This window comes from Anabrus simplex, chromosome 1 (genome assembly GCF_040414725.1).
Source record: "Anabrus simplex isolate iqAnaSimp1 chromosome 1, ASM4041472v1, whole genome shotgun sequence".
NCBI lineage: Eukaryota > Metazoa > Arthropoda > Insecta > Orthoptera > Tettigoniidae > Anabrus > Anabrus simplex.
This window is the reverse complement of record NC_090265.1, coordinates 970,115,594-970,128,854: the sequence shown is the minus strand read 5'-3', so window position 1 is coordinate 970,128,854 and position 13,261 is coordinate 970,115,594. Positions and strand designations below refer to the sequence as shown.

The 13,261-nt window shown below is 43.8% G+C and overlaps 1 protein-coding gene across 6 annotated transcripts in view; it reads right to left on the bottom strand.

Moving 5' to 3' along the window:
* The window catches only part of LOC136857838 (protein sel-1 homolog 1), a 275,191-nt gene that overhangs the window by 255,066 nt on the left and 6,864 nt on the right, over positions 1 to 13,261 (bottom strand). The window lies entirely within an intron of this gene.

The following is a 13,261-nucleotide window of genomic DNA, read 5'->3' as shown; positions in this document are numbered from 1 at the left end:
TAGAGAACCTATTGAATTATATATATGATTCACGTAATATGCCAAGTGATTGGCTGGTAATGTATATACCAATACCAAAGAAAAATAAGGCAAAGAAATGTGAGGAATACCGAACATTTGCCTGATGAGCCATACTATAATAATAATAATAATAATAATAATAATAATAATAATAATAATAATAATAATACATTATCATTATAGACTGTTATGCCTTTCAGCGTTCAGTCTGCAAGCCTCTGTGAATTTACTAAACGTCGCCACAATCCTCTGTTTGCAACTAGTGCTGTGGCCTCATTTAGTTCTATACCTCTTATCTTTAAATCGTTAGAAACTGAGTCTAACCATCGTCATCTTGGTCTACCTCTGCTTCTCTTACCCTCCATAACAGAGTCCATTATTCTCCTAGGTAACCTATCCTCCTCCATTCACCTCACATGACCCCACCACCGAAGCTGGTTTATGTGTACAGCTTCATCCATCGAATTCATTCCTAAATTAGCCTTTACCTCCTCATTCCGAACACCCTCCTGCCATTGTTCCCACCTGTTTGTACCAGCAATCATTCTCGCTACTTTCATGTCTGTTACTTCTAAGTTATGAATAAGATATCCCAAGTCCACCCAGCTTTCACTCCCGTAAAGCAAAGTTGGTCTGAAAACAGACCGATGTAAAGATAGTTTCGTCCTGGTGCACTTCCTTCTTACTGAATACTGTTGATCGCAACTGTGAGCTCACTGCATTAGCTTTACTACACCTTGATTCAATCTCACTTACTATATTACCATCCTGGGAGGACATATGGCCTAAATACTTAAAATTATCGACTTGTTCTAGCTTTGTATCACCAATCTGCCATTCAATTCTATTGAATCTCTTACCTAATTTATTTATATCGTGTCAGAAGCATACATAAGTTTAAAATTAAAGATAAGGAAAAACATAAAACATAATATAAATACTCCAATGGAGAAGAGCCACATTAAACTATGTGAGCCCAAAACCTTGCAACATCAAGTGCATTTGGCTTCGCTTTAACCAGGTCTTCTGTTGTGCAGCTGAATGGGCATGAACTGCATTGCAGCAAATGGGCTGTGGTCTGCTCTTCTCCACATACACACAAGGTACCGTCCACTTCGAAACCCCATTTCTTCTGGTTTACCCTGCACTGCGTAACACCAGAGCGCAGTCTGTTCAGTGCTCTCCAATTCACCCAATCTGTGACATGGCCAGGAGGGAGTTCCTCTTTTGGGGTCATCCATTGACTGATCCTCGTATGTTGACTCCTGATGCGCCATTCTTGAATTCTTGCTTGCTGCGCTATTCCTGCAAGTGTTTCGGTTACTCTCAAGAAGCTTTTCCTAGACTTAAGCCGCTGGCGTGGTGGCTTATATCCAAACAAAGGGTGGGCTTCAGATGTCAACACCTTTCTCTTTTCTTTCTTGGCTGCCACTTCACGGCGAATATCGGGAGGTGCTATCCCTGCAAGGCAATACACTTTTTCCAAAGGTGTAGGTCTCAAACATCCAGTAATAATGCGGCAGGTTTCGTTGAGTGCTACATCAACTGCTTTGGTATGGCAAGATTTGTACCACACCGGACATGCGTATTCAGCTGCGGAATAGCAGAGCAAAAGGGCAAATGTCCTCACTGTGTCTGGTTGTGCTCCCCAAGATGTTCCTGTTAGCTTCCGCACAATATTGTTTCTAGCAGCCACTTTCTGCTTGGTGTTCAAACAATGTTTTCTGTAGGTTAAGGCACGATCCAGAGTGACTCCGAGGTACTTCGGGGTAGGATTGTGTTGTAATGTTATGCCTTGCCAAGTGACCTTCAGAGTTCGGGAAGCTTCCCTGTTGTTTAGATGGAAAACACAGGTTTGCGTCTTAGTTGGGTTTGGTGTTAGTTGATTCTTCTTGTAATAGCCAGCAAGAGTGTCTAGGGCTGTGGACAATGTTTGTTCAATCGCCTCGAAGTTATCCCCCTGAGAAGTGATGACACAATCATCAGCATAGGTGAAACTATTCGTCCCGGCAGGAAGAGGCTGATCATTTGTGTAAATATTGAAAAGCATTGGTGCCAACATGCTTCCCTGAGGTAGTCCGTTCTTCTGTATCCTCCACCTGCTTCTTTTTCCCTGGAACTCAACGAAGAAGCTTCGATTTTGAAGTAGGTTTCTATGGCACAAGTCAGATGGAAGTCCTTTGTCATGCTGTATACCTTTCCAAGGAGAATTCGGTGATTAACAGTATCATATGCTGCCGAGAGATCTATAAATGCAGCTCCTGTGATTTTCCAGCTTTCAAAGCCATCTTCTATGTGCTGAGTTACCTAATGACATCAATTTAGTCTTCGAAATGCTAATTTTCATACCATACTCATTGCACTTATTTTCAAGTTCCAAGATATTAGACTGCAGGCTTTCGGCACAATCTGCCATTACGACCAAGTCGTCAGCAAAGGCCAGACTGCTTACTACATTTCCACCTAACTGAATCCCTCCCTGAGATTTTAACCCTTTCAGCAGATGATCTAAGTAAACTACGAACAGTAAAGTTGAAAGATTACAACCTTGTATAACCCCTGTAAGTACGCTGAACCAAGAATGCATTCTACCATCAATTCTCACTGCAGCCCAATTGTCAACATAAATGCCTTTGATTGATTTTAATAATCAACCCTTAATTCCATAGTCCCCGAGTATGGCGAACACCTTTTCCTTCGTTACCCTGTCATATGCCTTCTCTACATCCATGAAACATAAACACAACTGTCTATTCCTCTCGTAACACTTTTCAATTACCTGCCGCATACAGAAAATTTGACCCTGACAGCCCCACTGTGGTCTGAAACCACACTGGTTATCATCCAACTTCCTCTCAACCACTGATCGCACCCCCCCTTCCAAGATGCTAGCGAATACTTTGCCTGGTATACTAATCAATGAGATACTTCGATAGTTGTTGCAATCCTTTCTGTTCCCTTGCTTATGCATAGGTGCAATACTGCTTTTGTCCAATCTGAAGGTACCTTACCAACACTCCATGCTAATCTTACTACTCTATGAAGCCATTTCATGCCCGCCTTCCCACTATACTTCACCATTTCAGGTCTAATTTCATCTATTCCCACTGCTTTATGACAATGGAGTTTATTTACATTCCTTTCCATTTCCTCAAGCGTAATTTCACCAACATCATCTTCCTCCTCCCTATGAGCTTGACTATTCGCAACACCACCAGGAAGATTTCCTTTTATGTTGAGAAGATGTTCAAAATATTCCCTCCACCTCTCCAGTGATTCCCTGGGATCTATTATGAGTTCACCTGAATTACTCAAAACAATGTTAATTTCCTTCTTCCCTCCCTCTAGCCGATGAACCATACCTCGCCATTCTTCCCTACCTAAAGCTTTCAATGTGGTTACTCTGAGAGAACACTAGGGGGCCGTTCACCATGTCAATCCATCGTGTTGGTATTCGTCCTCGTTGTCTGGTTCCCTGGACTTTGCCCTCAACAATCAGCTTTTGAAGACTACCATCTCGGCGCATTATATGTCCAAAGTAGTGTACAATCTGCTGAGAGACCTTACACGATAGACAAACTTTTATCTGAAGTTGGTTCAGGATTGATAGTGTTCGTGCGATGAGCTGAATTCGAAGTCGGTTAGTCTATTATGGATCTGATACCCCTAGCCTCCCATGTGTAGCGATGAATAGCCTTATGCTTGAAGAATGTATTCTTAACAGCTAAACCCATTCTAGAACAGAAGTCCAGCAAAGGCTTCCCATTCCTATTAGCATCCATATCTTCCCCACATTTACCAATCACCCTTTCTTATCCTTCAGTTCTATTTCCAACTCTCGCATTGAAATCGCCCATTAGCACTATTCTATCCTTGTTATTGACCCTGACCACGATGTCACTCAATGCTTCATAAAACTTAACATCCTCATCTGCACCCTCACATGGTGAATACACTGAGACAATTCTCATCCTAATTCCTCCAACTGACAAATCTACCCACATCATTCGCTCATTTAGGTGCCTAACAGAAACTATGTTGCGTGCAATGGTATTCCTGATAAACAGCCCTACCCCATACTCTGCCCTTCCCTTTCTAATATCCGTCAAGTACACTTTATAATCTCCTCTCTCTTCCTTGTTATCTCTTCTTACCTGGATATCACTTACTCCTAGCACATCCAGACACATCCTCTTAGCTGACTCAGCCAGTTCTACTTTCTTCCATAAGCCCTGTTAATACTAATAGCTCCCCATCGAATTCCATTTCGTTCACCAAGTTGTTTCCAAGGAGTCCCTCGCCGTCAAATGGGAGCGGGACTCCGTTACTCCCATAGGTCCGAGGCTTGCTTAAAATGTTCTGAGCTTGGTAAATTCATGAAGCAGGATGCTACCCTACTTACACATAGTCCAAGTGAGGATCTCTCCTAACTGGTTACGGGCCACCAGTGGATTGTATAGTCCTAGCAACCCGAGCACAAAGAGGGCCATGACTCATAATATGACCAAGATGCCCACTCCCATTCCATAGCAACTGGTATCCCGAATATCAGGACTACTTACTAGGCCACTCATCCGTTGCCCAAGGTTCACGAAGTAGGACGTAACTACAGTAACCCACACCATGGAACATCCAATAATAATAATTATGGTAATAATGGTAATAATAATAATAATAATAATAATAATAATAATAATAATAATAATAATAATGGCTTTACATCACACTAACTACTTTGACTGTGTTTGGAGACGCTGAGATGCCGGAATTTTGTTCCACAGGAGTTCTTTTACATGCTAGTAAATTTACTGACATGAGGCTGACAGATTTTAGCACCTTCAAATACCACCGGACTGAGCCAGGATCGATCCTCCCAAGGTATATGCTAATACAAAAGGGAAGCATTTACTGGACTTCCATGCTAGTAGGGAATTAGCAGTTATGAATACATTTATCATCAAGCATAAAGATATACAACAAACACATGGGGGGGAGGGGGCACCAGATCCATAGACTATATTATAACTGAATTCAAATTCAGGAAATCTGTTACAAATGTGCAGGTATTCTGGTCACAATCTGATTAGTAGAGAACTATCTCTAGACTTAGGATAGATAAAATGAAATCAGTCTGCAGATGAATAAGGGTAGAAAATCTCCAGGATGAGGAATTTATACAGAAGTACATGCATATGATTAACGAAAAGTTCCAAATAATAGACAGTAAGCAGGTTCAGAACATACAAGGATACTGGAGTAGAAACATTGTCAAGAATGTGCGAGTATTCAGGGATTATTTAAAGATACAGATGGGAAACGCAAACATCTTGATGTAATGAAGTTAGGGCAGCTTGTAATTTTTTTTTTCAATTTGGTTTACGTCGCACTGACACAGATAGGTCTTATGGTGACGATGGGATAAGAAAGGGCCAGGAGTGGGAAAGAAGCGGCCGTGGTCTTAAGTACAATCCCAGCATCTGCCTGGTGTGAAAATGGGGAAACCACCCAAAACCATATTCAAGTCTGACGACAGTGGGGTTCAAACTCACTATCTCCCGAATGCAAGCTCACAGCTGCACAATAACCTCACGGACACTTGCTCGGTGGGCAGCTTGTAAATGTAAAAGGAAGATGTATGAGAAATGGCTCCAGACAAGGACTAATGAAGACAGATGAAAGGAGCAGAGCAAAACAAATAATTGCTGAATCCAAAAAGTCATGGGAAGATTTCAGTAGTAACTTGGAAAGGTTAGGTCGAGAGAAAGGGAAACCTTTCCAGACAGTATTAAAGAATCTTGTGGGGGAGGGGCAAAGGACATGAATGGTGGTGTTTTTTGTCTTAAGAGGAAGTACAACTAGTGTTTTGAGTAAATCAGGTGAACTCATAGTAGATCCTAGGATATAACTGGACAGGTGGAAGGAATATTTTGAATATTTTTAATGTAAACGGTAATCTTTCTGTTGGCATCACAAGCAATCAAACTCATGGGAAACAGGAGGATGTTAGTGAAATTACGCTTGAGGAAGTGAAAGAATGATAAACTCCATTATCATAAAGCAGCAGGAAGAGATGAAATTAGATGTGAAATGGTGAAATATAGTGAGAAGGCAGGGATGAAATGGCTTCAGAGTAATAAGGTTAGCATGGAATTTTAGTACGGTACCTTCTCATTGGACAAAGGCAGTAATAGCAGCTTTCTATAAAGAAGGGAACAGGAAGGATTAAAACAACTATCGAGGGGGATCAGTATACCAGGCAAGGTGTTTTCTGGCATTTTGGAAGGGAGGGTGTGATGAGTGGTTGAGAGTAAGTTGGATGAAAACCAGTGTGGTTTCAGGCTACAAAAGGACTGTCAGGATCAAATTTTCAGTATGCGCCAGGTAATTGAAAAATACTACAAAAGGAATAGACAGTTATGTTTATTATTCGTAAACATAGAGACAAGAGTACTGCACTGGTGGGTTATGAGATTAAAGGTAGATTATTAAAATAAATCAAATGCATTTATGCTGACAATTAGTCTGCAGTGAGAATTGATGGTTAAACATGTTCTTGATTCAAAGAACTTACAGGGATTAGGGATTAGTCTAACTCTTTCGAGTAGAATTCTTTAGGAGTAATCTTTCATCTTTATTGTTCATAGTTTACATGGATAATCTACTGAAAAGTATAATAATGACGATGATGCTTGTTGTTTGAGGAGCCTAACATCTAAGGTCATCGGCCCCTAATGGTACGAGATGGACGACATGATTTGATAATTAAAATTTTTAAATGTATCTACTGACTACAGTTTAAAATAAATGGTGATGAAAAATGATTATGAGATTAAAACTATCAGTGGATCTAATTTGCAATGCTTTATAGAAAATACAGGTGAGAGTGGAATAAGACATTGCCTGAAAGTACATATATATATATATATAAAATTCACGTTAGAAGTTAAAATAACACATAAAATACGCAAACACAAACTAAAATAGAGTCAATGGGATAAAAGCGCAGTTAACACAAATACACTAAGACAAAGGACATAATTACACACAATAAAAAAGACCACTATCCCTCATAAAATGGATGACGAGGTCTGCTGACTGCTCGTCATCTCGCAGGATGAAAGAGATTGTACTCGGGAGTTTTAGCCTATGGCGCAAATCAACCAGGTCTACGCACTCCGTAAAGATGTGTACCACGGTAAGATGATCGCCACAAGTACACACTGGAGGAGGTTCCCTTTTCGGTAAATAGGAGTGCGTTACTATACCATGGCTGATCCGAAGACATAATACCACTGCTTCCCTCCGAGAAGTCCTCCATACATTCATTGTACCTTTTATTGCTCTCAGCTTCTTTGGAAGTGGAGTGGCCTGCCACTCCATCTCCCAATGAGACATAACCAAATGTCTCAGCTGAGAGCGAATATCACTTGCTGGAACCTTGTAAGGCAACGGGGACAGTAACTGCCTCCTTGCCAAGCCACATAAACGTGATTCTGGTGCCAGCATCCAAACACCCGGCCAGCAGGTCCTGGATCCACTGCACCAGAGTGTGCCGAGGGAAACAGGTATCAATATACTGTAGCGAGCTCAAGGAGTCAGTACACAGAAGTAAGTGTTGGTGCTCATCGGATAGTATGTACTGCAGAGCTTCACAGATAGCATAGAGCTCTGCTTTGTACACACTACAGGTTTCCGGGAGAGCAAAAAGAAACCTATCATTGTCGACAAACGCACAGCCCACCTTCGTTTCTGTCCTCAAACCATCCGTGTAAACGACGTCTGAACCTGGATACCGGCCAAAATCGGACAGGAAGAGCCTCCGATAAATCGAAGGATCTGTGTTTTCCTTTGGGTCAGAGTACAGATCCAGGATTCTTTCAGGTCGTCCTATTCTCCACTGAGGTACCCCGCATGGTTGTCTGAGAAGGTAGGGAAACGAAGGTACATCATACAATCTGTGACTGCCATCCAAGCGAGGGTTTTTTTTTGGCTGGTTGCTTTTGCATCGCACGGACACAGATAGGTCTTTTGGCGACTATGGGACAGGGAAGGGCTAGGAGTGGGAAGGAAGCGGCCGTGGCCTTTATTAAGGTACCGCCCCAGAATTTGCCTGGTGTGAAAATGGGAAACCACGGGAAACAATCTTCAGAGCTGCCGACAGTGGGGTTCGAACTTACTATCTCCCGAATACTGGATACTGGCCGCACTTAACCAACTGCAGCTATCAAGCTCGGTCAAGCGTATTCCAGCCGGCGGCGTTGCTCGAGAATAAGCAGCGTACAGCTAACGGTTTTCATTCTGGAATACGCAAGGATAGCTTGGGTGAAGTGGCACCTGTTGCAAATTTGCAGCATACGACAAAAGCATTTGCTGGCGCCTCAGGTGTAAAGGCGGCACACCAGATTCAGCAAGCAGGCTAGCAATGGGGCTTGTAGGAAGAGCTCCCGTCGCCAACCTAACTCTGTTGTGATGGATGCTATTCAGTTTCGCAAGGACACTTTGCCTTACTGATCCATATGCTGCACTGCCGTAGTCTAACCTGGATAAAGTATGTGCCCTATAAAATCGTAGGAGCACCGTGCAGTCAGCCCCCCAATCAATGCTGCTAAGGAACTTCATGGTACATTGCACTTTTAACTGCGCGCATGCGGCTCCCATGATAATTTGCTATCGCAAAGGAGCCCAAGAAATCGGTACGTGTCAACTACGGGAAGAGCGACATTTCCCAAATAAAGCTCAGGATGTGAGTGAAGAGTGCGCTGCTGGCAAAAGTGGACAACAGAGGTCTTTGTGGCTGAAAACCGAAAACCATGTTCTAAAGTCCACTGTTCCACTCACCTAATAGCTGACTGTAATTGTCGCTCTGCGACTGCCACATTGTGCGAGCTATAATGCAGAGCAAAATTGTCCACATATAGCGACGGTATTACTGCTGCACCAGCAGCAGCAACAATACCCTTTACTGTACCAATATCATTGGTACGTTATTGGACATCATTGGACCGTTTATGGCAATCGCGAACAGAGTGATATTAAGAACCGATCCCTGTGGGACTCTATTTTCTTGAGCGTGGTGTTGCGAATATGCCCTCCCAACTCGGACACGGAATAGATGGAGGGACAAAAAATTTGCAATAAATAAATATCGGCAAGTTACCTTGGAATCTCCAATGATGCAGGACTGAAAGGGTACCATACTGCCATGTGGTGTCATAGTCCTTTTCTAAGTCAAAGAAAACTGCCACCAAATGCTGTTTGCGGAGAAATGCATCCTGGATAGGACTCTCCAGGCGTACCAAGGGGTCAGTAGTTGAGCAAGCGGCTCAAAAACCACAATGGTACTCGGACAAAAGTCCTTTCTCCAGACACCACACAAGCCACCTCCTCTCAAATAGCTTACACAAAGAGTTAGTAAGACAAATAGGTCTGTAACTTCCTGCATACTTAGGATTTTTGTCAGGGTTGGGGACAGGAATTACTATGCCCTCTCGCCATTGAGACGGAAACTCACTACCAAGATTCGGTTGAACACACTAAGGTGTTTCAACATCTGGTTATGGACATAGTCTGGTCCAGGAGACGTGTCCTTGCAAAGCGCCAAAGCGCTGCAGAGTTCCCCCTCTGTAAAGGACACGTTATAGTCCTCTGAAGCTTGAGTGACAAAACTAAGATGATGACATTCTGCCTCCCGCTTCAGAGCAAGGAAATTCCCGGAGCCAGACACATCCACGAAATGATTGGCTAGATGGTTAGAGATCGAGAGTGGTTCAGTGACGATACTGCCTGAATGGAAATTCCTGGTACAGAAGATGATCCCCGGATACCCGAAATACATGGAAGTTTAGTCCACACTTTCTTACTTTGGCGAATAAGAACTCGCGCCTTAGCGGGGAGTTTTTTAAAATGTCATCAAGTTGGCCACAGTAGACTGCCTACAATAACGTTTATGCGTGCGATGGTGTTCTTTGATAGCTGCTGCAATTTCTTTGTTCCACCAAGGAACGAGTTTCTGGCGAGGAGTCCCTGAAAAGGAGGGAATAGACTCCTCAGCAGCAGCAAGAATAACATGTATTATGTAAGTTATTTTGCCGTCTACGATCCACCTGGTCTTGTCATTAAAGACAGCTAGTGATGTGAACTTTGGCCAATTAGCAATTTTAAGAATCCATCGAGGAGGAACCTCAACGGATTTTTGTTTCAACAAAGTAAGAATAATGGGAAAATGGTCACTGTCACAGAGATCATCATGTATATTCCACCGAAACAGCGTAACCAATGTTCAGCTGCATAGACTTGCGTCTACGCGAGAGTATGTGCCGTAATGTACACTGAAATGAGTGTGTTCACCTGTGTTCAAAATACATAAATCCAGCTCTGTTACTAATGTTTCCAACTCCTTCCCCTAGGGAAAGGCATTTCAGAGCCCTATATGGGGTGATGAGTGTTAAAATCACCTAATATGAGGAACGGAGGTGGAAGCTGATCTCTAAGATCAGTGACATCATTTATGTTAAGAGGTGGAAAATAAACATTACACACTGTTGCTATGACAGGCAGCGGTATCCACACTGCAACCGCTTCCAGCGGGGTTCTTTGAGGAACCTCTTCATTATAAGTATCAGAACGAACAAAAATACCTACGCCACCAGACACTGGTGAGCATATCGTTCTGTCGAATATAGTCTGAAATTTCTCAAGACCGTATGATGATCCGGTCTGAGGTTTGTCTGAATACAGACTAAACTCGCCACAAACTCACTAATGAGCTGGCGTAGCTCAGCAAGATGCCTGTCACAACCGTTACAGTTCCACTGTAACAGTGCCATAGTGTGGACTAAAAGAGAGAGTATTAGGTTATGAGCGAAAGGATGCTCTTAAACCTAAACACTTTCAATATCAACATCTACATCCGTAGATGTAGATGAAAGCTCGACGTCCATCCCGTCATTGAGAAATGATGGGACTGACGCCCAACGACGCTTCTGGGGGTGGGATGTGTCCCTACGAGGAGAGCGCACAGATTTTGGAGCAGGCGTACCTGCTGGTGCAGACTCATACCCTCCAGTTGGAGGGTATGATTTCCCCTTCGAAGGAGAAGTGCACGAGCACCCGGTAGCGGTGTTCCTCTTCTCTGCCTTATTTTCATGTTTAGACGGGCTGGAAGATAGTTTCCCAGTCCTGGTCGACGATACCACCTCCGCCGGCTTGGGCACGGCTTTCACCGACCTCTGACGGGGGAGGGGGGTTGGAGACTTCCCCACCTGCTGCACCAGCTTAGGAGTCCCAGCCAGCACAGGCGTCTTTGTGGTCGAAGGTGGGGTGGTCCCCCCTTACCCCTCCCTCCCCCCCCCGTTGAGCTTCTACTCTTTGTGGCTGCACTCGCAGGAGCAACAGCCGCCTTGGGCACAGTGACCGCAACAGGTTTAAACAACATAAATGATGAACCTGGAAGACTTTGCGCTATCTTCGTATAGTCTAACGTCTTGGTGGGTGCATTCATAGCATTAAATTTATGGCACGCTTCCTGGTAAAAAAGACCATCCAGGGTCTAGATCTCCTGGATCTTCTTCTCACCGAGATATACCGGACAGTTCCGATCTTGGGGTGAGTGAAGTCCAGGGCAGTTAGTGCACCTGTAAGGAGTTGAGCACTCCTCCGGGTTTGAGCTCCTCTGCCACATGTACCACATACAGACTGATTTAAACAACAAGATACCATGTGCCCGAACCTCTAGCATTGATAGCAGCGCATGAGAGGCGGGATATACGGCCTCACATCGCAGCGATAGGTTGTTACCTTGACTTTTTCTGGCAACACTGACAATTTTAAGGAGACAATGAACGCATCCGTAGCAACGTCCCCGCCGTTGACTTTGCACGTAATGCGACGGACGTGTGTCATGCCACGGTGCTTCGTGTCTTCCATCAACTCATCGCCAGTGTTCAAGATGAGATCACAGTGGAAGATAACTCCACGAACCAGATTCAAGGTCTTGTGCTCTTCCACTTTGACGGGAATATCGTGAAAGTGATGGCACTTGAGCAACAGATCAGCTTGCATGGCAGTGGGCATCTTTAGCAACAAACTACCACTGCGCATTTTCTTCAGGTCTTCCAGTTTGCCGTAGACACCTATGTGCCTGCTAAACAAAACAGACTTTACCAGCTTGAAGTTACTCCCATCAGTTCTGGTAACAACCAGAAATCTAGGGAAGCTGGATCCCATTCCTTCATGCTGTGCTTGTTCCCAGGGAGTTGAAACCCTCAAGGAATCAAAAGTTAAAGATTTCAGTGGGGGACCACCTTGGGCAGGTAGAGGATGTTTCGAAGCCATGCCCAATATCATCCTCCCCGAATGCCACCCACTCCAATCAGGGGTCTCTGTAGCCAAACCAAGCAGCCAAACCAAGGGTCTGATGTTGGACAATGCCTAATGCAGGATGACTGAGGCAATGAGCACTAGGACTCCCTTCCTCCAGTCACTCGCAATAGCATATACCCCATAGCGTTTACAGAGCACTAATTATACAGGGGGGAAAAAAAAATAATAATAATAATATGTCCTTCTGGCATTCGGCTGTGCGGGGACCTGTGTTGTCAGGCGGATACTACTGCAAGGGTACATGACGCTACCACCCGCTGATCCCTGGGTGGTCACAAGGGGCTTTCGGGCATAATCGTACACGTAAGAGGCCCATCTCCGAGCAGCACACACATCAAGAATTTTGAATCAGTTTACAACTAACCCTCAAAACACAATAAAAAGTAAAGAGGGGACCAGGGCCACATGACCCTTTTAGTCACCTTCTAAGACAGGCAGGGATTACCTGTGAATGTATTCAGCCCCTCCCATCTACAGGGGATCCAACACCACATACCAAACCACAATTAATGTCCGCACCTAGGTCGTCCCTTTTAGTCGTCTCTTACAACAGGCAGGGGATACTGTAGGTGTATTTTCCGCCTGCGCCCCCAACCCACAGGGGGGTGAAAAGTATAATGTGGCAGGGAGGTATTCAGTTAGGTGGAAATGTAGTTTGCAATCTGGTCTATGCTGATGACTTTGTCTTAATGGCAGATTGTGCTGAAAGCCTGCAATCTAATATCTTGATTAAATAGATTTTCATATGATATGAAAATTAACCTTTCCAAGACTGAAGAGATGTTAGCAGGGAAGAAATCTTAGAGAAGTGAATGTCAGATTGGGAATATAAAACTGGAACAAGTAGATCATTTCAAGT